General features: G+C 38.3%; 1 long non-coding RNA gene across 1 annotated transcript in view; it reads right to left on the reverse strand.

Moving 5' to 3' along the window:
- LOC101805074 (uncharacterized) overlaps window positions 1-10,206 on the reverse strand; it is a 119,547-nt gene extending 109,341 nt beyond the window's left edge. Inside the window, exons 1-3 of the long non-coding RNA XR_005266362.2 lie at window positions 10,073-10,206; window positions 6,284-6,397; window positions 1,482-1,781 (exon numbers count right to left, since the gene is read on the reverse strand). This is a non-coding gene — a long non-coding RNA (uncharacterized lncRNA). The remainder of the gene's footprint in view (window positions 1-1,481; window positions 1,782-6,283; window positions 6,398-10,072) is intronic.
- Window positions 10,207-23,642: the final 13,436 nt, after the last annotated feature.

Below are 23,642 nucleotides of genomic sequence, written 5' to 3' on the forward strand. Positions count from 1 at the left end.
AACACTGATCTAGATTACATTAGTTTTTGCATTTTCAGCCCCCAATATCTCCTCCAGGTTTGTTCCATCCCCAGAATCGTATTATATTAACCTGGCTACTTTTACATGCTTACATCCTTTTTTGTAACAAATGAAGGATGTATAAATCTTTTCCACACAAGTCTGGGAGGATAAATCAGAGCCTGCAGTCATATCTACACTGTGTGACCAGTGGCAAAGAAAGTTTTTTGATATCACAATTTTCTCTTTCCAGCCCTGTGTAGTGTCTAAGAGTTTTACTCTGGAATTTTGAAGGTAATTAAACATCTTGGTGAGCAGATCCACAGCCATCCCATAGAGCAGAACAATGGGAAGATTGTTTATTTTGTTTGTGATGAAAAAAAAAAAAAAAAGTTTTATACTAATACAACAGTATTTGATGCCACTAGCAAGGATACATATTCATGCTGCGCATCCTCAGCAGTATAAAAAATAGATCAAGAGTAGGGTTGTTTTTTTTTGCTTTTTTTTTTTTTTCATTATTTTGGAAAGAGAAAGAAAATAAAATAATGAAACTTAATATTGTTGAAATATTTGTAAATATTTAAATATAATACTCCAGCAACCCCATATCCCTATCAACCTGTAGCTCTAATTATTAACTTAGCATTCAGCATTAAAAGAAGCATAGCTGTTATTGCACCCAAAAAATAGGGATGGATGTGGCAAGAGAAGGAGGGAAATTAAGGGGAATTACTATTATTTTCATGTACTCGAGTTCTGATATAAAAATGGAGATTTTGTCTGTTAAATGTTGATGTGCACAAAATCATAGCCAGGTCTAAATGCCTTAGTCATGGCAGGGGGTTAAAAACGAGAATATTTGAGAATAATGTGAATTAAAAAGGCAAGTTAGTTTAAATTTCTGTTTGGTAGGGCCTGAGGCCTACAACTCCGATGGGAATACACTGTAGCCGGAGGGCTGATGAATGCCCTTAATGAAGTTGGACAACCTGGAATACATGCATAAAATGATTTTAAATATTGATATGATGTCATTGTGTGTCTGAAGATATTGAAATGTTCATTTTCAGAGCTAGACAGGTTGCGTCTAATTTATTATGGGGAGGGGAATGATTATTTACATATTTTAATGTAGCAATAAAACAATTATGGGATTTATGGAGAGAAAAAATATTCATGCTTCTTGGAGAGAAAAAAAAAATCATGTTGTGATGTAAATTACTTAGAGGAGCTTGTACCAGAAGATATGGAGAAATACACTTTTCCTTTTTTCTTCCTTATAATTGAGATAATACATTCATAAAGTATGTAAAGTAAAAGGACCCTTTGACCAATGTTAATTATATTTAACCTGCTCCATGTATAGTAGAAGGAACAGCTTAAATATATCACTGGGGATGACTAACTCACCCATATATTCTGGATGTGTCTATTATAACATTTCCATGACATTGCCTGGTTCTCAGAACAATTCTTACCGTGAAGAAGAGGAGACGTGGTGTTATAATGGTGCGTTCAGTTCCGTTGTGATATGAAAGTTTTTACAGAGAATGCCTCAGGGCAGCTGTCTGCCTCATGTGTTCAGTATTATGGCTGTATAACACACAGGGGTGGAAGTGTATTAAAGGCAGAGCCATTGCAGTCTGCTGGAGGTTGCTGGTGCTAAGGTCCAATCTTTATCATCTCCAGAACAACTTAAAAATGTGTATTCTTTGCAAAAATTGCTTAGGATACTTTATTCACTTGTTCTTTTGTTCCTGAATGGTATTCATCCCAACCTGAAAAAAGAAAGAATGTAGACTGCATTTCAGCTCTGGTGTAAGTTGAAGCAGCTACCTTACATATGGAGATGCTTAGAGGGTGATTTGCTGTTTCTGTTTAGCTTTGTCCCCCCTTATGACATGTGTGAGCAAGTGGGAATGAAAACTCTCCCACCTTTCAGCTCCCTTGCCCACCTTTCATGCACGGGTTTAGCAGATCATGGCAGGTTTCATGTCAGTTTAGCAGAACCGTTAAGCACATGCCTAACTCAGAGCATCTCACTGAGGCTGTTTATTTGCACAATGATGGGCAACTTCTTGCTGAATCATGGCCTGAATGATTACAGACACAAAGTAACAGCAGATTGGTCCTTTGAAGAACATGCACACTATACTCTGTGGTTCTACATGTATTTGATCACAGACCCTAGAAATTATGCCTATGACCTGGGCAGAGTTTTTGCTGTGTCCAGCCTTGAGGTAATTTCCACAATGGCCAAAACTCTTTCAGGAAAGCAATGGCAAAAGAGTTGGAGAAGCCGTCTTCCACTGGAAGCCCTTCCTTCTGAAGCACATATACCAACAATGACTGGATGGGCAAATGAGGCAGAGGGAGCAATATCCTGAAAAATATTTCCAGACCATCAAGTCTAAAAAGATCTAGAGAACAGTAGAGTGAAGGGCAGCGTAGCTAAGGACAAAGGATACATATGAAAATTAACATGTTTTAGTGAGAAAGATGGGTGGTTGAGGACTTGACAGAGATGTATAAGATCAGAAATGGCCCAGAGGATAGCCATTGATTTCTCCCATTCCTACAGTAGCAGAAAGAAAGGGCACCCGACAAAATGAGCAAACACCATATTTGCAGCAGAGGAAAACTTTTTTTTTTTTTTTTCCACAGAGCACATAATTGTGCAACTTTCTCTGTGAGATGATTAAGAGGCCAAATATACAAATAGATTTGGAAAAAAATATTAGATAAATTTGTTAGAGATAGCTTCTTAAGTCTGGATATAACCTTTGATTCAGGAAATTGCAAAACCATTGATTGCCAGAAAAAAATCACTTTACATGTTTCCTGTTTCCTCTGCTTTTCCCCCAGCCATCCATTCCTGTTAATGCCAGACAGTAAACAAAGCCAGAGATGCTGCCCAGTCTCGTACAAACAGGTACAAGGCACATAAGAAATTCAGATGGCTTTTAGCTCATCTCCACTGGTGAGCTATCAAGAAACAAGCTGATTCTTGGCATTCTTGACCTATTTCATTCAAATAGGAGCATGTGTCAACAGAGCATGGGTCAGAGACTATCCCCCAGCTCAGAGCACAGCAGACAAGGAAGTGTCTCCACAGCGTCTCCACCATGCACATGTTCACAGGTTTGCACGGCCCTTCCCGCTGCACCCTCAGCTTCCTTGTGCAGCCATGTTTCACACTGTGTCTCAGCAACTATTTTCTCCTTATGTTTTAGATCACATATGTCATAGCTGTTTAAAACTAATTTCAATTAAGGAATGGATCAAATCTCTCAATGATTCCAGCTACCCTCTTAACTGAAGTGATTGCCCTGGAAGGAGCAGCGTTTGGATCTCAATTTTGTAATCAAATAGCCAAACTATGTGATTAGCCTATATCAAATTAGTCACTGTTCACCAGCTGACACCCTCAACTAATGCCTCCTGCCACTAATTGACTTTATTTCCACTCCCTTTAATGTAGCTACCTGTTTTCAAGCTGTTAACTGGATTTACATGCCTTTCAGCTTCATCTTTCTGATAAATGTCCTGCATCCCTCCCACTCTTCAAGTAATCCTTCCAGTATCTGTCCTCTCTCCTTCTATCCCTCTTTTCCCTCTTGCCTCAAATATGCTTCCATTCTTAACTTTCATCTCCCAAAGAAACTTGCAGTGTGATTTTGGCCATTACAGAATAAAACATTATGAAAAATCAGTGTAAGAAGGCAGGGGAGCTCCGCCGTTGAGTAGAATGGTGTCCCCAGCACAAAGGCATATCGGGCAGGCTGAGTGGTCAGGACTCTGACTGCAGGGTACTTCCTCAACTTCACCCGCTCAGCACTGAGGGGTGGAGCACAACCATCAATGGGGAACAGTGCCTGAGTCCTGTACATAAGCCTTGTTTAGATGGCCATCAAATATTATTTACAAAAACAAATATTATTTACAAAACACTAGGAGTGACTACAAAAAGTTCATTTCTGATCCAGTTAGCAAACAGCATTTCTACATTACCACCACTGTTCCCTTACCACCCTGCCGCAGCCATTGGTGAGGTTGCTGCCTTTGTGCTCTACCATAGAGCCTCCGTGCAGGGAATGGGTGCAAAGGAGCCCCAGGAGCGCTCAGCTGGAGCACAGCATGCCTACCCCACAGGGAGCTTGCAGCAATTTTCTCTGTAGGAGAAAAACAATGTGCTGCAGCCTCTTCCAGCTACCATATTACACACACCGGGTTATCTAGCACAAACCAGAACAATCCCTAGGCAGCTGTAAATGGTGCAAGTGGAGCTGGGAGTGCAACAATTGCGTGCAACAGCCTTGCCCTCTCTGCTTGTGAGTGACAGCCCAGCTACACACAGCCCAGATTGTGCCATTCCTCTCATTTGACTTAAGATATGTTGGGCTAGTGAGGTTCACTAACCATTCATAGCGAGTATATAATATTATATACATTGCTAGGAAAAATAGCTGGACATTAGTATCATTCACTGCTAATACGGGACACAAAAGGAATTTTAGAAACTGCAGCATCCACAAATTTTCCTGGTAAGAAAATAAACATGGCAAGAAACTGTTTTTAAAAAGCTTTAAAATGTTCCTAAATATCAACTTTATTTTTAAAAATTGCAACATTTGTAGAACAGAAATGTGATCTTAGCTATCTAAAAATATGTTCAAAAAAGAGAAATGTAGCATTATTTTAATGGTCTTAAATTTGAGGGAATAAAGTTTAATTCATTTATTCAACTGAAAAAATTATCTGAATACAATTGTAATTCAGAGTAAGTGAAAATATGTTTCCATTCGCATTTAACTTTTTGACATTTTTGTATTGTAACATGTACAATTCCCAAATTATTTAATGTATTTTGTTTCTTCTTTTACAAGACAACTGAAAGGCTTTCTACAATATGGGTCATAACAAAAATTTTCACTCTTAAGCTCCCTGAAGAATTGTGTTCAGTCAGGCAATTTTTTTGTATGTGGATAAAAACCACCTCTTTATTTGTTTTCTGCTAATCAGACATCATCATAAGTGATGGACAATAGGATTTGTCTGAGGAGCTGCAAAATTTTTAGAATACATTTGCAAGGCTGATTCAAAAAATCACATAATATATATTACAAAATATTGTCTAGGCCATCTTAGAAGAAATCATTGATACAACTGAGTAAACCAGCACTGGCCTTGATGGAACAGCATTGGCACAAAAGAAATAATGCAGTAATGCACTCCCAAGAATTGAGAGCTAATAGAGAGCAACATTATGGATATTACCCAGGATGTAATACCCTTATTCTCATGCATACCACCTCATTTCACATCAGGATGCAGACAACTCATAACAAAACTTATGGGAGGAGAGGGGAAGGATGAGGGACGAGGGTTTTTGCCCATGAACAGATGCATCTGATTCACTATCAAAACCTCTCAGGCCCAAGTGGAAGGCACAGATTCAGAGACACTGGGTATGAACGTTAAGGAAATCTCTCTAGCTAACCAATTTTCTAACACTCCAGTTCTGCCCTTGAGTTTTGTTGCTTCTCTGTAAGCTCCCTTCTCATCCTGAGCAGGAAAATGCTGTACTGGTAAATGTCTGAGGGCAGTAACCCTACAGACAAATTTGACTTGTTTGAAACAACTGTTATTCACTCCTGAGAAATGTGACTGGATCTGAATAATTTACCAAAAGAATGGGTATCAAGGGGACAAAAGATTCAGTCATATTTGTTACACTTGTGTTACACCCGTGCACCAAGCCTCCCATACTGTAACTTCACAGCAGCAAGACAGCCTCTACCCAGAGCTTGCAACTGGGTGCCCAGCATGTGTCCAAGAAATGTAAAATTACCCTAAAGGAGCAAAAAGCAGGTTTCTTGGTCTCTGTAAGCTCCTGTATTTTGCTCAGTGCTTTACTTCCTCACATCTGTTCTGCAAATGACTCAGATTTCTGAATCAGCAACTCCAGAAACCTAGTTTAAAACTGCCATCCATTTACCACCCTGTCACAGAAAGTTTCCTTCTGTGTTTGTGTGTGAGTACCCTTACCCCGCTCCAATAATTTCCATGACCTACATCCCTTTGCATTGTAGGACAGAAGCCTGCATCTTTGTAGTCCTGCACCTTCAGGAAGGCATTTACATCACTGGGACACAGATGCTAAATATTACTATTGTTTTCAGGCACTATCCTATGCCCACTCTACACTCACAGCTCAACAGCTACACAAGATGCACAGCAAAGGATAATCAGCCCCCATGTCTCTGGGCAAAGTACATACCTCTCGATTCTGCCATTGATTTGTCAGGAGATGTATACTCAAGCAGATGGTTCAGAAGAGGATCCTTTAGGAAAAGTGTGGTCAGATTGACCTCACTTTCACTGAGCTGACAGCCTGGCGAAGAAAGTTAAACTGAATATCAAAATCATCAGCAAAAAAACTCCTCTTTCTTTGATTGTACAGTTTAAGAGGAGCCATTCGAGCTCAATTTATTCTCTACACAGGAACTTCATTGATTATCTCAGACATTCATGCAGGAAGGAAGATGAGATAAGAAGAAAGTTATTTTTTTTTTTTTAAGTGATTGCAAGATGGAGAAAACTGCTTTGTGAGTGTAATATATACCATAAAGTTCCCTTTGTGTAATCTGCTGCTGAAAAGTAAGAAGAGTTTACCTTTTCTGAACAAAAGAAACATTAGAGATGGGCTGATGATCACTGAGGGCAGAGATATGAATACTAGGATTAGGCTATATATTCAGATATAAGATTAACATAAATAAGTTTTCTTGGGGGAAATATTATGGAGGTCTTCCCCTTGTCTTGTCCTGCCAATCACCAGCAGTGGGAAGACAGACTGATTACTATTCATTGTTTTTCAAAGGATATTCTGATTTGATCTCAGGCTATTGACCATGAAGGGGTTTGCCACTGACTTTGAGAGGGAATCAAAGCTGACTAAAGACTGCTGCCATAAATGAAGATTTGGGTTCACTTTTTCTCTACCAAAGTCAAGTGGCTGCCCCACCAGTCCCTCTGGAGTGGGGAAGGAACTGTTCAAATGCAAACCTGAATGCTGGGGGCAGGCAGAGGCATAACATCTGGAAACTTTACAGAATGGTAGGTCATTGTTTACTGACAGCATATTTTCTTTGCCCAAAATAACAACAGTGAGGAAAGGGTGATGAAATGGCATGTTTTATCCAAACTTTTTGGTAGCTGTAGTATGAATTGAATGGATAAAATAAGAACATATCCTGGGAGGGGCTCTGCGTTCAGGTCAGATGTTTGAATGCAGTTACCCCTTCACAGGAAGCATCACACATCCCGAAGGAACCAAGGTGTGCACTTTTATGATGGCATTTTGCAAGCATTGATTGATACAGCAACTTTAAGTTTATAGATTTCTTGGGTCCATTCACAAAAAAAGTTTTAAGACAACCTCCTATGCAAGCAAGCTTTTTATAGATGCACACTTTGAAACTACAGTTTCAACTGAGGACAACTAATCATTTTCGGGGAAGAAATTGGTGGGGGCAACAAGGCTCATCCAAAATGTCTTTGTGCTTTTTTGATCTTGGACTTGATCTGTGTCAGTCCAGTCCTCTGTCACAAGCCAAAGCAACATGTGAGACAAAGCAGGCACAAGTGGCACTATAAAGCTGTTATAGCTTGTGCTCCTGCTCAAAACATCTTTGCTCACAGCAGCTGAGGATTGTCACAGGGACTCTTAGAATAGCTGCACTAGAAAAATACTGATATTGCAGCCCTCCATGATCAGCTGAGTAGCCTTTCAGAATCCTTTGCAAAACACCTGGAAAGAGAGATTAATCTTGCCCATACCTTAAAACAAAGAACAGCTCTACCACCCTACACAGACAAGCAGAAACTAAGGCAGCCAGAACCATTCTTACATCACAGATGACTTCAACAGGGTCACAGCAGAGCTGGTTATAGTTACTTCAAGTATTATGATCTGCAGAAGCAACTGGAAGTGTGCCTCAGGGAGGGGCTAAGTAGATCTGTATATCATCTCTTTTATATCTGCCTCTGCTGGTGTTAGATTTTGGTGTAAGCACAGGCTATTTATTCAGTGTAGAAGCAAAGGACTCTTGAATTCCAATATCTTCTCTTACATCAGCCTCTTTGGTCTTGTGCAAATCTCCTAACTTTTTTGACTGCTATCATTTATCTTGACAAATGAAAATAAAACTACACTGGCTATGCCATACTAGCACTGAATGTAAATGTCTGCTGATTTTAGCTACAGGTTTAAATGAAGGTGTGCTTTCTGAGAAAGAGCTTGTAGAGAAGCTGTGTCATGACACACCTTTTGAAAGCTCAGTACAAGGTGGAATATTTACATTTTGCATTTCCCTGACACATGCATGCAGGGTGTGACGCTTTCTAGCATTTATTGTCTTGCAAATGTACTGAAGCTGACAAATCAAGCATTTTTAAATAGACACTTAAAAAAAATTACTCAGCTGCTAAACCAATCACTGTAGGTTGCAGCTCAAAATGAAGTTGGAAATCTGCACCTTTTAATAAAACAATCTGCTTGAGAGCTGATGATATTTGGTTATGGAATTTATCTGTAAATATAATTAAAAATTCAACAAGAGAGTGCTCTGAACTGAGGGGTAAATATTCAGCACGATGCAGAGTGCTCAAGCTACATGATTCCCATTATCGTTAATGGGAGTCCTACAGCTAAATCCCTAAGCATCACGCTAAAAATTTACCCCCTAGTGTTTGCAGATGGAACAAAAGGATTATTGTACATACCAGCAGAAAATAAAGTTACCACTGACATTTTGACCAGAAAGCTTCCATCAGGATTGGTAAGTGAAAGATTTAGCCTACTAATTCCCCTGCAGACCATTTCTTTGGGGTTTCTCCCTTCTGAAGAGTCATTCTCGATTTTTATTTTTTTCACTTCCATTTACTGGTTTTCATATCATCATATTTCTCAAATTCCTGTCGTCCTGGCTACCTACCAGAATATTTCTCTCTGCTACACCCCAGGCTTCCTGGCTTCAGTGTGTACAGTTTCAGGTTCCTGAACCTTAAACATAATGGACATAAGGACAGAAGAACCATACATATGCCAATGACGTTTCAGCTGAGTTAGCTGAGTGTGCAAATTCACTCAGCAATAAAATGCTGCAGGGGACTTTGGGGGTGATTAAAATGGGGAGGGGAACATGCACTTGCAAATTCATTCTTCTGTAGTTTGCACCTTCTGCTCTTCTTGGGTTGGGGCTCCAAGGCTACAAGCTGTCAGGTGCCTTTAGCCCGGGTGAAATCAATGACAACTCGGGAGTCTAGGCCTGATCCTGCCAGGAGATTTAATGAGCAACATTTCCTAGGAATGTGACGGCACAAAACAGTGCAATCCATTAACTTTCTTAGGTACTTTTTGAAAACACACTTTTAAATAATGAAAACAATGCTTCCGAACCACCTTTTAAAATGTGTGTGTATATATATATATACACATACATACACTTATACGCACACCAAAAAGAGATGCAACCTCTAAAAGTCTAATTTGCATTCATAATTTCACTTTTTATAACTCAAAAATAGCCAAGAGGATTTGCTTATCCTTTGTACACTCTGCTACAGTCCTGAGTGAATCTTTATGGGTGAGTTTTAAAGCCCTCAACAATAGAGGCTTATAATGGAAACATTGATAGACCATTATTATAGTGCCGGTCATAAATACAATGCAATTTCATTTTATATAACATTCTTCATACAAAGTATCACAAAATGTTTTACAGTAAGCCTCAGTTGCAGCTAAAGCAAAAGGAAAGAGAATTTAAAGGCAACATTTCATTGACTTTAGCAAGGGGGAAAGAATTCCTTACAGGATAGCACAAATAAAACTGCAAGTTTTCTCCTGCCAGGTCTTTTTGTAGAAAGCTCTTAGGAGACTGAAAAAAAGAGTAATATATATATATATATATTATATTATATATAAGATATATCCTTCTCTCTGAAATTCAATATTTCAACTCCTACTTTGTTTAATTTTATATACTCATGCAACTCCATTACATACCTAGGCAAGGATGCTTGTTAAATCTCCTGGCAGGATCAGGCCTAGACTCCCGAGTTGTCATTGATTTCACCCGGGCTAAGGGCACCTGACAGCTTGTAGCCTTGGAGCCCCAACCCAAGAAGAGCAGAAGGTGCAAACCACAGAAGAATGAAGTTGCAAGTGCAAGTTCCCCTCCCCCTCCCCATTTTAATCACCCCCAAAGTCCCCTGCAGCATTTTATTGCTGGGTAAATAATATAATGAAAAAGTGCCTACATGACACAAGCCACATGGGCACAGACAGCTATTAAAACTGAAATGATTTATTTCGTAACAATCCGAGGTAGCATACTTTAATTCTAGGTACAGCAACCCCTCCATTTCTGCTTGCCTCATTTGCATAGGTAATTGACAGCTTGTTAACAGCTCATTAGGAACACTGAAAACCATGTGACAGATACAAACCTAGTGCTAGAGGGGAGAAAATCTGTGAATTACAGTATATTGAAAACTCAATCAGATTCAGAATTACAGGTCACAAAGCAAGTTGGTTATTTTATTAGGTTAAAAAAAAATTAAAAGGTTAACATACCATTTTTCGACCTGTATTTTTAAGATAGCAGACTACGAGGTAATTAATTAGGAATCTGATTGTGATGTCAACTACTCTTCTCTGCCATGGGTAGGATTAGGAACCATACTAGGGTGATATAGTAGGACAAGTAATGACTGCTGAAAAATAAATTAAAAAAAAATAATAATAATAAATTAAAAAGTCTCGACGTGGTATTCAATTTTGGTTTTAAAATATACTTTTCTCAAAAAGGCAAGTAACTTACAGACACTGCAATCTAATATTCTGTAACTGAGAAAAATGTAAGGAATAATTTGATTTTAGTCTATAAAAAGAAGATAAGTGTTCTGATTTGCACACTCTTACTGTCTGTAAATTTTGATGATGCTTTTTTTTTAAGGACATTTGAATATAAACAGTGCAAATAACAGTTATATCAGCAAATCTACTTTTTGTATTAAACACACACACACCATAATCTTGCTTTTCTAGCACTGCTAGCAGAAATACAGCAAAGTGTAGAAATAAAATGGTCTCCTTGCAAAAAGTCTCCCTTTCCCTGAAACCTGATATGGATTCCCTCTAACACAAGTGCCATTTGCTGATGAGGACAGAGCTGGTCAACTGTGTGTTAGTCTGCAGAGGAGAGCAGCAAGCCGTGTGATTTCAGATCTTTCTTTCAGGCACCAGAGGTTTATAGATTCTTCCCTCATCCTTCTGAAAAAACACACCAACAAAACATGATCACATTGAAAACGCTCACTACTTAGCAAAAGGAACAACAATGTTAAGGTGTGGGATTATCAAAATACACTAGAGCTTGTTCACAGGGAGGGTTGTGCTCTTTCACTTCAAGAGGTGCAACTGTCTCAGTACAGATGCATATGTTATTTAGGAAAGTGCCATAAAAAAAATAACTTGTGAAGAGTTTCTTATATGAAATCACAGATTTATTTCCATACTATGAATGGAAGCCATTTGACTATAGTACTCTGGCTGGTAGGGATAAAATCTCTCTGTGTAGACATGGTTTAAGAGTGATTAATGAATCTGCAACCTGCAATACAATGCGAGTTGCACTTGTAAGTCACTTCAGCACTTTTGAAAGCTCCATCTTTAGTCTTCATTATGAATCAAACCAATAGGGTAGTTGTGCCCCCAGCATTAATTACACTGACTCCCGCACCAGTGAAGTTACACTGTTGTAACTACACCAACATAAAGTTCTAATGCAGACATGCTCCAACAGTATAAAGAGAGCTTTACACATAGTACAGCTGACCCCAGATTTACACTGAGCTTAGGCAAAGCATGATTCACATACACTTAAGAAAAATTAGCTTGCTTTTTGCCCTTGAGCCCATATCAACCAAGGCATTTTGTACAAAGAAAAAGTCAGTGAATGAGCGCTGAGAAGCAGTGGTGATGGCAGACCAGTCAAACCAAGCCATAATATTGTGGCAAATAAAAGAAATGGTAAGATCACCAAATGTGAGAAAAATAAATAGGTAAAGCCTAAACTCCTGAACCAAAAATGAATTACTTTTACTTATGTGCCATTTTCTTTGACCACATCAGTACAAACAATAATGCAAATGCTGTTTTTGACAACAGATCTCATACTTGAGTACTGAGCCAAAAGTGTCAGCATAAAGGGCATGATCTTGACATTATCCCGCCATGCTTTAATCGTGTATATGTCTAACAGAATGACTTCCCCTGCAACGTTCTTTGAGGCCTGGGCTTTGTTTTTCACTTTTGATTTCCCTATTTTACATGTGAGAATTCCACTTTGATTTGGTTTATCTTTGGAAAGATAAACAGTGAAAATCAGTAATGAAACTATCAAAGCTCAGCTCACTTTCCTGCTAGGTTGACCTGAATTACAGCTGAAATTCTGGGAATACATTCTTTCATTCTTTTTCTGCATTAGCCACTCAGTCAATGCTTATAAGATGACATGATTAAAATGAAGTTTGAACTTACTCTGTAGATTCATTCTCTGACTTATGACAAGAGTCTTCTAGTTTTCATTAACTTAAGTGCTATTTCCTTAGGACTCTTATTTTTACAGTTTCTAATCTACAGCTTTGTAATGACCTGGCCTCAGGAACATATTATGCTGTATTTCCCCTCCTTCAGTCCTTGAGTAAGGGGCATACAGGCTATTTAGAAAAGGAAAAGGGCTGTTCCACTTTGGCTTCTAGATTGGGTGTGAGATATCAGATTTTGGTACTGGAAGTCCTTGATGGTCAACCCCTAGGTGCAGTCTGCCCACCTGTATAACAAGTGTTCAGGCCTCAGTGTCACTGGCAAAAAGCCTCCAAGCTCATTAACTGTTCCGTAGTCTTGTAGTACATTCCTATACCATTCCTTTTGTGCTGTGAATTGCTGTACACTACTAAAGGTTCATTTCCACAGTATCAACTCAGTACAAACAAGCTGCTTTGGCATCCAGGAGTCCAAGCACCATGCTAAACTTGAGGGAAGAGAAATTACCCAGAAGTTTCTTTAGAAAGCATGGGGTAGAGTTTTGGCATTGCATCTGCATGGCATTGTTGTTCTGAGCAAAACCAAGCCATTCTTCATCAGTTCACAACATAAAGTCATACAACAGCATCTGTTTTCTAGTATTTTTATATGGCCCTTGCCACAGTGGTAGGTACATTTGTTAACCAGTTTCTTTACAATTTTTGAGTTTCCAGCTGTGATCTTAGGACAACCTTGGTAGAGATAACAGACATCAGATTAATTCTTTTCTTTGAGCTCTTTTCTAACAATACTCATTCTTTATATATCTGTTTACTGACAGCAAGAATAATTAAAATGTATCTGTCAAATTAACTCCTGATAATTCTTCTGCTGTAGCACTGTGCAATAAAAAAACCTCACACATAGGCTTCTGAAGAGCAATACTCCCTGCTGCAAATCTTACAGCTACTAAAGATATTTTTCCCTTTTTCATGGCTGGGAGGTACAGGTAAGTGACATTTTGTATTTTAGCTCAATCACCAATGTACTTCCACCAGATTGCTAAACTATGTCTGGTCCAGTAAGTCACAGGAAAGAAAATGAATTTGAAGCAATTAGAAATGAATTTAGAAGCAATGAATTTAAACTTGCAGCATTCAATACTTCAGATATCCAACTTCCTTTACACAAGACAGCTTCAGACAGCTTATGCTCTCTTAAGTATTCTTTCTGCTTAAACAAATAATGCAGTTAGTTGTAATACCATGTATCTCTAGTGGTCTGTATGAGATTGAAGAGATTCTTCAAAGCTTGGGAAATAAAGCCAGATTTCAATAGTGACGGACAAAAAGATAGCAAACAAAGTGAACCCTATCTAGGAAGTCAAGTGACCATCCAAATTTGCAAAGCCACAAGATATCTTGCAATGTCAGAAGTCACATTATTTCTTATGTGATTGTTGGTCTGTGTGTGGCATCTCCTGTGCACGGTGCTATAGCTGCAGAAGCTCTGCCTGTCCACCCAGCCACACAGATTCTGCTGCTGAGGTCATCTGTTCAGACCCTGCTGTTGGCCACGATAGTATCTACCAGAGTTTCTGTGCAAAATAATTCTTTCATTAGACTCCACTTCCACCCACACCCACACTTCCCCCAGAAAGTTAGCATCCCTGGATTTGGGGTTTTGAGTTGGGGGGAGAGGGGTACACAGGACATTGAACCATAGGGCAAGTTTTGCATGCTTTTGTCATAAATTTTGACATCACCACATCAGTTTTACAGAGTGATACCATATAGACATACAGTGCCCATTTTGACCTTGAACACCCTGTAAAATACTTGCCTTACTTCTCTTTTAGAAAATCTGAAATGGAAGAGTAACTACAAATGCTGTGTTCTGGGGATGAGAACAGCATCACTCCAACAAATCACTCAAAACAAATATTTTGTGCTGTTATATCTATATGGGTAATAGGCAGCAGATAAGATGAAAAAATATTCAAGGCCACTAGTGACATTTTCCTTAGACCGTTATCTTACTTTCTCCTTTACTTCCACTGGACATTGCTTCCTATTTAAGATTGTTTTACCTATAAGACTCTCAGAAATCAGCATAGAAAAGAACAACAAAAAGAAACAGGAAAAATGTCAGGTTTCAAATAAGCCACTCAGTGGGGATGGGCTGTGAAAGCATCTCTCTTAAGCAGTCCCCCTACAAATCTTTGAATAGTTGTAGTAAATGTAGATGCACAGAAATACCTCTATTTATGCTTACTAACACAACTGGTTGGGTAAATGTTTAGAAATGAAATAGCCAGATCTTCAAACATCTTTTTAGCACATTTAATACATACACGGCTTTGGACACATTTATGTATTTTTAATTTAAAAAAAAAAAAAAAAAAACATTATCCTATAGATGCATGCTATCATGTGTGTCATAAATTAGGGCTGATATATAATTTGCTTGTTTTTATCCACAAAACTTCTGAGCCACTGCACTAAAGTTCCCCATGCCTCACTAAGCACCACAGAAGCATGTAAAACAAAAGCAGATGGAGCAGGCACACACATACATTACATATATATATATGTATATGTATATGTACATAACACACAAATAAAATCCAAATAAGTTTTAGCCTTTTGTATAATTGATTCGAAAAATGAGAGAAGTAACTTAATTCTTGAGAGATATCATCCCTCAGGATGGGCTTCTGCATCTTTATCTCTGTCGTAGTTCCTGACACACTATTATTTTTTTATATATATATATTTTTAAGCTTCTTTCCTAATTGGGATTGCAAAGTGGAATTCACTGTACCAAACCTATACTTTATTTGTAAAAACTCACAGTATATGTATATACAAATGAATCAGAAAACTACCACCCTTCTTATGTTGCCCATGTGCAGTGCAGAATGTAGTTCTGGCTCTCCCAGTCAAGCACACAATTTGCTTTTAGGACTCTGTAAGTAATAGTTTACTAGTTATTGTCTTCTATTTCAAAATAAGACTTCATCACCAATACTAGCTTTAAATATGTGCATATTTTAGGAATGGATGTGGTTATGTTGAGGTCTCTGTGTGTGTGTATATTTCTATGAACAAATACACAAAATTTCTGTTTCAGATACAAAGCTTTTGGTGTCATCGATCTGCAGGGCAGAAATCCCAGGCAGTTCTCTCAGGTACTTTGGGTAGCCACAAGTCCTGTCCTGTATCTGCACTGCTGATAGGCTGTCCTTTCTTCTTCAGTTCCCTTCTTTGATTCTGAGGAATTTGGAATAATTAATCACTTCAAGGACAACGGTCCTGGGCAACGTTTCTGGTTTTAGACAGAAAATCAAACTGTTTTGTTTGTTTGTTTGTTTGTTTTGTTGTTGTTGTTGTTGTTGTTGTTTTTCCCCAAAATGCTTATTTTTCTGAGGTCTAACTGCTATATGTTGCCTTGCAGGCTTCAAAAGCCACTTATTTAATGTGGTAGGTGTGGAAAACATAAAGCTTCTCTGTTTTCTTGAATGTAAACTTTTTGTCTTGTCATCATTTGTTAATTCAACTGCAGTGACAGGGAGGCGTGTTACAGAGACAGACCTGAAATTCAAGGATTAGATCCTGTGAATATTTCAGGTAGCACAGATCACTGGACTGAGATATTTCCATCCTGAATTATTCTTAGCTCCACACATTACAGCCAAAAGTCCTAGTAGTGCAGTAATATTGGGAGAGCATATTATTTTTTTTCATCTCTGTTTTCATTAAGACTATGTCTAATTAAAGGTCATTTACCCCCACCTGGGAACCCCTTGTGCATATCTGAATGAAACATTTCAAAACCCTGTCCTCTTCCTTTTCCATTTCGTTCAAGTAGCGACAGGGTTAAATTGCTAATAGAGGTTTCATGAGGTCTGCCAGAGCCCACTCTCCAACACTTACATCTGTTCAACAATTATTACAGCATTTTTGTCATAAAAAATTCAACACCCTGAGTGTCGTGCTAGCAAAACCTGAAAATTTATGCAGTGAATAGAATAGCTAATTTCTCTGAGGAAATGCAGGGGGAAAAATTACAGATTTAACTTAAATTCTCAAGTACTGTAGAGCACACATCTGACTCCCTCTTTAGGTTTTGTCACCATGTAGCATAAGTAGGAATACCGTCTACAGTAGATCAAGAAACCTTTGCAAAGCAAATTTATGCCTTCGAAGAAACAATGTTTAAATCTCAGAAGGAGGCTGTACTGGATTCATCATTTTACCTCACAAAATCTCATTTAAATAATAAATTATTCAGTTTATTTTCAGGATAAGGTTATTCTCTCACTCCATCATGCAGTTACAGCATGAACCACACCCTTCTCAAGGTGCAGGTAAATTAGGCAGATGTGGAGGCAAAAAGTTGATGAAAAAACAGCCTTCAAACTTGTGAAGTCTCTGTCAGGCTGTTTGATGTTTTTGGTAGAAGGAGAAAGAAAACAGAATTTGCCTCCCTCCTCCATAAGGTTAGGAATATGGATTTTATGCTAAACCTAAGGCTGTCTAGTTAAGATGTCAGTGGACTGGAACACAACATGCTAGAGGCTACAGCCACCTATTCTCAAGGGCTGGGGTCTTGCTTCCAATACCAGTGGCTTAGCCACAATGACAATTGCAGCCACAAGGAGCAGGGAGCTCTTCCAGTGCCACGAGGGCAACAAATAAGATAAATGGTTCTGGAATGGATTTTCAAAACACAAGGTGCTGGCTCAAGCAAGGAGCTTTCTTAAGGCCATATCCTGCTGAGATAACAGGAGCTGGACAAATGCTGCTGATGAGGAGGCATTCATATGTGAGTTTAGAGTAAAAGTGCGGTTTGGCTCAAAGAATATTTGAAGGCATTTTTCTGTTTTTCACAAACAATACTAGCACAACAAGCTTATGGAGGAACGTTCTTCATCAGGAGTCTTTGGTGCCTGGATCTGCTAGACCAGTCCTTCACTGGCGTCAGAGGCACTGGGGCTTCAGCACCTGGTCCTATCCCAGCAGGTGTTCATAGGGTCTGATTTAGTAGCGGTAGACAAACTACTCAGAAAAAAATTTGGCAGTGGAATTAGATGCTTGGTCAAGATTTTAAATAGCCAATATACTTAAAGTGTACAATTTTCAAACTGCGGGGTGACCAGATTTCCAAGAGGTTTGGGTGACCTCCATAAGGAAAGCCTTTCATAGTACTGGGCAGCATCCAAACTTCAGCCATTTGCACCATCCAACCTGAAAGACAACTTCTCAAAATGGAAACTACTTCTCCTCCTGTTTCCCAAATACCAGTGGTGTCAAGGACTGCATAGGAACTGCCAGATTTGCTTCTTGATTATTACTACATTTTGTCTGATGTTCAGATTACCAATCTGACCACAAGTAGGAAAAATGTGTATGACAACCAAACACTTTGCTAAATAATTTTCACACCAGAAATTAGCAACTATTGCAGCACAGGGTCAGGACACATACCCTCTGTGAAGCTTGGGACCTGCAAAAATACCATTTCAATGATTTTTATTACCCACCATGTTATAAAGTCAAATGCTCCCAGAATATTTTTCAAATACACATTTTTGCTATTTCTTTTTCTGGTACATACAAATTGTGAATACGTATTGCCAAAATGCTTTGTGTTTCCAGGACCTGATTCTAAATTACTGTGAAAATTATCCGTTCATATGAGAGAAGATAATTCTCCACTGCTGCTCTCCTTTTTCCAGCAGTGGAGTCGGTACCCATGGAGGATGGTTGGTCGTCACGGGACACAGATGCCAAGTGCTGGCAGATATTATTCCAGTGTCAGAATCTTTTTCCTTGTCAAACTCCCCAGGCAGTTGTGTTAATGGCTCTGGAGCTGCCTCTGGGTCTGTCACGTGGGATAGCAGCTGATGGGTTGTTTTCTACAGTGTCCTCTTGCATGACATCTTCCTTTAACTCATCTTTGGTCCTGAGGAATTTGTACACTATTATCTACTTGGAAATAAGCTCCTGTAAATTTTGCATTAGGGCTATGATTTCTTCACAGATTCACTTGCTGCTCTTAAAGCTCACATGTGCACATTTTCTTAGTAGCACTGCCTCTCTGTAACTGAATACCCTGAAGTTAAATTAAGCCCTGGCAACAAAGGAATATTTGAGCAAATGAAACTATTCACTAAGAATTTGTTTCTCCTCACCCTCATCACCACACCATCCTCTCCCTTTCCCGTTTTGTTTCTATTTAGTAAATCTTTCTTTGTGAACTGAAGTCAGACTTCTTCTGTGTTGGTTAGTTCATTCACAGGCTAGGACCAAGAGCTCTCAGGCCTTGGATTGTTCACAGTCTGGTTATATAGATTATTTGCCATTCATTCTGTCTGAGTTAGTTACTTAAATTTGGGGATCTTAATCCTGAAAAGATTAGCTTGAATTTAGTTATTCTGAGCACACACAGTGAAGCAGATGTAAGTCTTTGCTGGACTGCAGCCTTTTGCAGCTCCTACAAAGTCTTGAGGTAGGGAGTCCCAGACCTGGGCTGCAAGGTACTGGTCATCTTTGATTCCACCCAGCAGAGACCTCCAAGTGTGAGAGTACTCTACTACAAGAATCAGATCCGGACAAAATCACTCAGCAATTTGCTCTGGAGGCAGTGAATAGACATCAGTCCCTGAGGAGAACTGCTACGCTTGACTGCAGTATAAATACTAAATGTAAACAAATATGTAAAGCTAATCCACATCATACTATCATTGCCATTACTTGACTGAAATATTTTAAGAAGGAAAATAACGATTAACAAGAGGCAAATTACACACTCTCATGCAAATTTTGAGAAACATTCATCGCAAACTCTGTGAATCTTTCCATTTTTGCAGGCACTTTCAGAAATGCAAGGGAGTTGCCCTGCACATTCACAACTAGCAAATTGTGTTTCCTACAAAACAAACTCAGCAGTTTTATTCACAGTTGATTCAGGGATTCAGGGGATATATGGTACAAAATCTGTGTTTTTGTGTTTTTTGTTTTGTTTTGTTTTGTGTGTGTGATTTTTTTTCCCCCATTGTTTTTGTTTTGTTGACAATCTGGCTAAACTGGTATGGAATCTAATACCTTTATTTATAACTTGCCAGGGAAATCCCATGGAATCTATAGAAGCAAAGGATTATTGAATGAGTAAGACTATCACAACCCAACCTTACAGCAACCTCTGAAACCTCTGAAAGTTTTTCATGTCTGTTTGGTAACAACAGTCAGAAAAAAATCCTGTAACAAATTTTCTGTTTTTCTGTTTAAGAGAGAGAGAAAATAAAAGCTTACTTTGACTGCTTACAGGCTTCTCTGATGTGAGCAAGAAGCAGTACTTGATGCTATACTTTTTGCTTTGGTCACAAACGTGGATTAAAGACAGTCTATGCCAAAGAGTCAGTTCACAGTGCAGCTCCATGAAGGGTTGGTGTTCAGCCTAGAATGCAGAAAACTACAGTACAGGAATATGTAACTCCTTAAATAGATTTTGCTATCAAAACAATGTTCAAATAGCCGCACCCTCTGCTGAACATCAGAGCTAGATCCTCAGCCAGTGTAAATGCTGAAGAAAAGGCTCTACCCCAAGGATGTCAGTTGTGTTCTGCCCCTCAAGAGAAGTGGGGTTCTTTACACATTAGTGCACAAAAGCAGGAGATAACCACTAATTCCACAGGAAAACAGAATTAATTTTGTTTTTCATGTACAGACTGATTTAGAGATCTATCTTCTTGATAGAATGTTCATATAAATTTTGCAGACTCCACTTGCTATTTTTAGCTTTTCCTCTTCTAAAAAGAAATCCTAGCTAAGTTAAGGTTTTTAAACACTTGTAATGCTCTGGATGAAAAAAAACAAACAAAAACAAAACAAAACAAAACAAAACAAAACAAAACAAAACAAAAAAAAAAAAAAAAAAACATGCTTGATACAGAAGAAAGACCTGATGAGTCACTGCATATGAAAGCAACATTGAAGCAACATTGAACTGGCAGCACCCACCTCCAAAATGCTATTACCCTTCAGTAATCCTCTTCAAACCCATGCATATTAAAAACAGGTAGTCATTTTTCATTCTTAAATCACATAGGAAAAAAGTTTTCAGGAAACATCTCTAGACCCAGCTAACATGGCCATGGAGTCAAGGGTCTTCTCACCTGCTTTCCACCCACTGCCTACTCCTCTTTTTGCACTCCACCTGCTCCTGCTGTGACTATCCTTCACTCCTGTCTGACCTCTGGAGAGTTATATGTAACCTGCAGACCCAGTGCCTAAGAAGAAATCCATCTTCAGCCTTGTCTCAAAGTCAGAATGCAAAGATAGATTTGCATAGATTAAATCATTGTATTGTGTATTTGAATTGTTCCTTAAATTCTTATTCCTCATACAAAATCAGAATAATTATTTATTTATTTATAGAGACCAAAGGAGTTTTTCCTCTTATCACAGGAATGTTTGAGTTGTGATTAAGTGACTAATGAACTTGCCCCAATTTACACATGCCAAAGGCAGACTTAGCAGTATCTACCTTCTTGCCTTGCAGCCATTCTTTTATATAACAGACTGTCCTCAGAGTTCAACAGTTTCCCCTCATGAAACAAAGCCTCAGAAAGGTCATATTTCACCAAATACCTTCTGCAGGATTTATTTTTTTAATTTATTTTTTTTTCTTACACTATCCTTATACAGAAAATATTTGGGCCTGATTCTCAGATCAGCCCAGGCTTGCACACAGGAGTAACACCAGAGATTTCAGTGGGATTGTTTCTGCTTCACATCTGCACAAGTGCCAGCACAAACAGGACCATTGTCAGTTTTAAGTTTACCTGGCTTTCCTTCATACTGATGAGTCAGTACAGAGTCACAGCTAGCTCTTATCCTCCCAGAGCATGGCTCCGTTTCAAAAACCCAAAATAGCAAAGTCTGCTGCACTGCCAAACAGGAGACCCAGATTAAAGAATTTCAGACAGCAGTCTATCACAAGCCCGTCAAAACCATGTATATCGTGCAAATAGTGATCGGAGAGACAGATCAGGTGACTGAACCAATATAGCAGTGCAATATGTTGCTACCTTAATTATCCCAACTATTTATTTATTTATTTATTTATTGGTGAAAAACCAAAACTATTTGCTTCTTCCCTCCTTATAAAGATATTTAGTGTTAGTATGCCTAAGGTTGAGGAAATACTTTTTACATAGGCTTAGGAAAGGGGAATGTTTTGTGAGACAGGCTTTTTTTAAAAAAATGGGTAGTGTCGTTATAATTGGTATTCAAAAAAATTACAATTTGTCCAAAAATAGCCTCTCACTTCACTGTTCCTTCTGCTGTCCCCTTTCCTTCCTCTTCCCTGCACCCTATGAGACTGCCTCCTACCTTTTATTGAACAATCCAGGACAAATGAGTACAAACCAGGGGAAAAACAGTAGTTAAAATAATCTGTGATTCTTTGAACAATAGTCCTAACATTATTTTTAATTCTGAGCACAAACAGAAATTTGTAGGCAAATGCTGCCTCAATTGGTTTCAGTTTATAAAATGGTCATTAAGTCCATATGAAATGTGTGTGTTTTAGAGTTAAATCCTCTAAGACAATGAGATGAAATAAGTAATCATTTGATAGACGTACTTATAATGAATTAGATTTTAAAATGTTGGAAAGTCATTCAAGGAAAATCCTTCTTTTACCTTACACTGAAAACATATCATTAGCCTTAATTTAAGTCAAGGTGAGGAGGGAAGGGGTGTGAGGGGGAAAGAGACATTGCAGGAAACTCTTGAGTGACTATTGTTTAATCCCATTTAGGGACACTTTGAACAATGACATATATATAATGAGATATTTAAAATTCTTTGGTCAATCTCTAGCTAAAGGCTTTTACTGTGGAAAGAATGAGTAATTCAATACAGACTACACAGCCTTTCACATGCTTTTATTCTTGATTTGTTGGACACATGTAACATAAATTTCAAAACCAATCTATTAATGACTTAAATTGGAAACTGGTTTCCTTTGCTTTACATACAGCATTTCAGTAGCAAGCATAATAACAGGTGGATCAATAGATACTATTTGGTGCAGTATTTGCAGTATGTTAACATTAGTTCTCTACCTCTATTATTGAACATTATGTCAACAAATTCCTGTTTCAAGGAGGATGGCAAAATATTTTCCAGTGTCAAGGTTATTTAACCACATGAAATGGTAAGAAATGTTTGTGCATTTTGTTTCCTACTAACCTTGCCTATTCTTCCTCTTTCTTTTAAATAATCCATGTTTTGATCAAATCAGTGGGTTAAAAAATATTTTTGCATCAAATCTGTCTGCTGTCAGCTCAGATTATGTTCTTTAAAATGGACAGTGGTTCTGGGAAGAAAATCAATTTTTTTCTCAGAGAAACATAAGGAAAGAGAAGGGCATTAATATAAACACAAATTTAGAAAGAAACAGAGAAAAAGAGAGGAGAGAGAAACAACAATTGAGTTTACCATTTGAAGAAGAAATTTAGCTAGGGAATTATTTCCAACCTATAGTTCTCAAACACAGCATGAAAAGACAGAAAAATGAAATTTTAGTCATTAGAATTTGACAGCTCCCAGTCATAATATGCTGACATGTGTAACGGGAATTAAGGGGTTCTGCAGGCAGAATGAGCACTAATAATTTTTTAGGCAAATCGTTTCTTTCAGCTCCATGAATCACACAATGTTGGAAGCTCACTGGACACTTACAAATGACAGGTATAATATAACTGTACTCTGCTTTGTATTCTTTGTTAAACAGATTTAAACTGGAATCATTAATTGCCACCAAATGGGAACAAAATTTCTATGTCACAGATGACTAAAGGCTCTTATGTAGTGGCCACAGCCACAAAAAGGACAGCTTGATGGCTGCAGCCAAAATCAACCCTGCAACTTGTTGCCACTCACTTATAAACTAAAGGTCTATTTCCTTATCAGTGAAATAAAAACACCTCAGTTAGTCCTCAGTGGGTGTTTCATGTCTGAGTAATGACCTCCAG

This window comes from Anas platyrhynchos, chromosome 5 (assembly GCF_047663525.1).
Source record: "Anas platyrhynchos isolate ZD024472 breed Pekin duck chromosome 5, IASCAAS_PekinDuck_T2T, whole genome shotgun sequence".
NCBI lineage: Eukaryota > Metazoa > Chordata > Aves > Anseriformes > Anatidae > Anas > Anas platyrhynchos.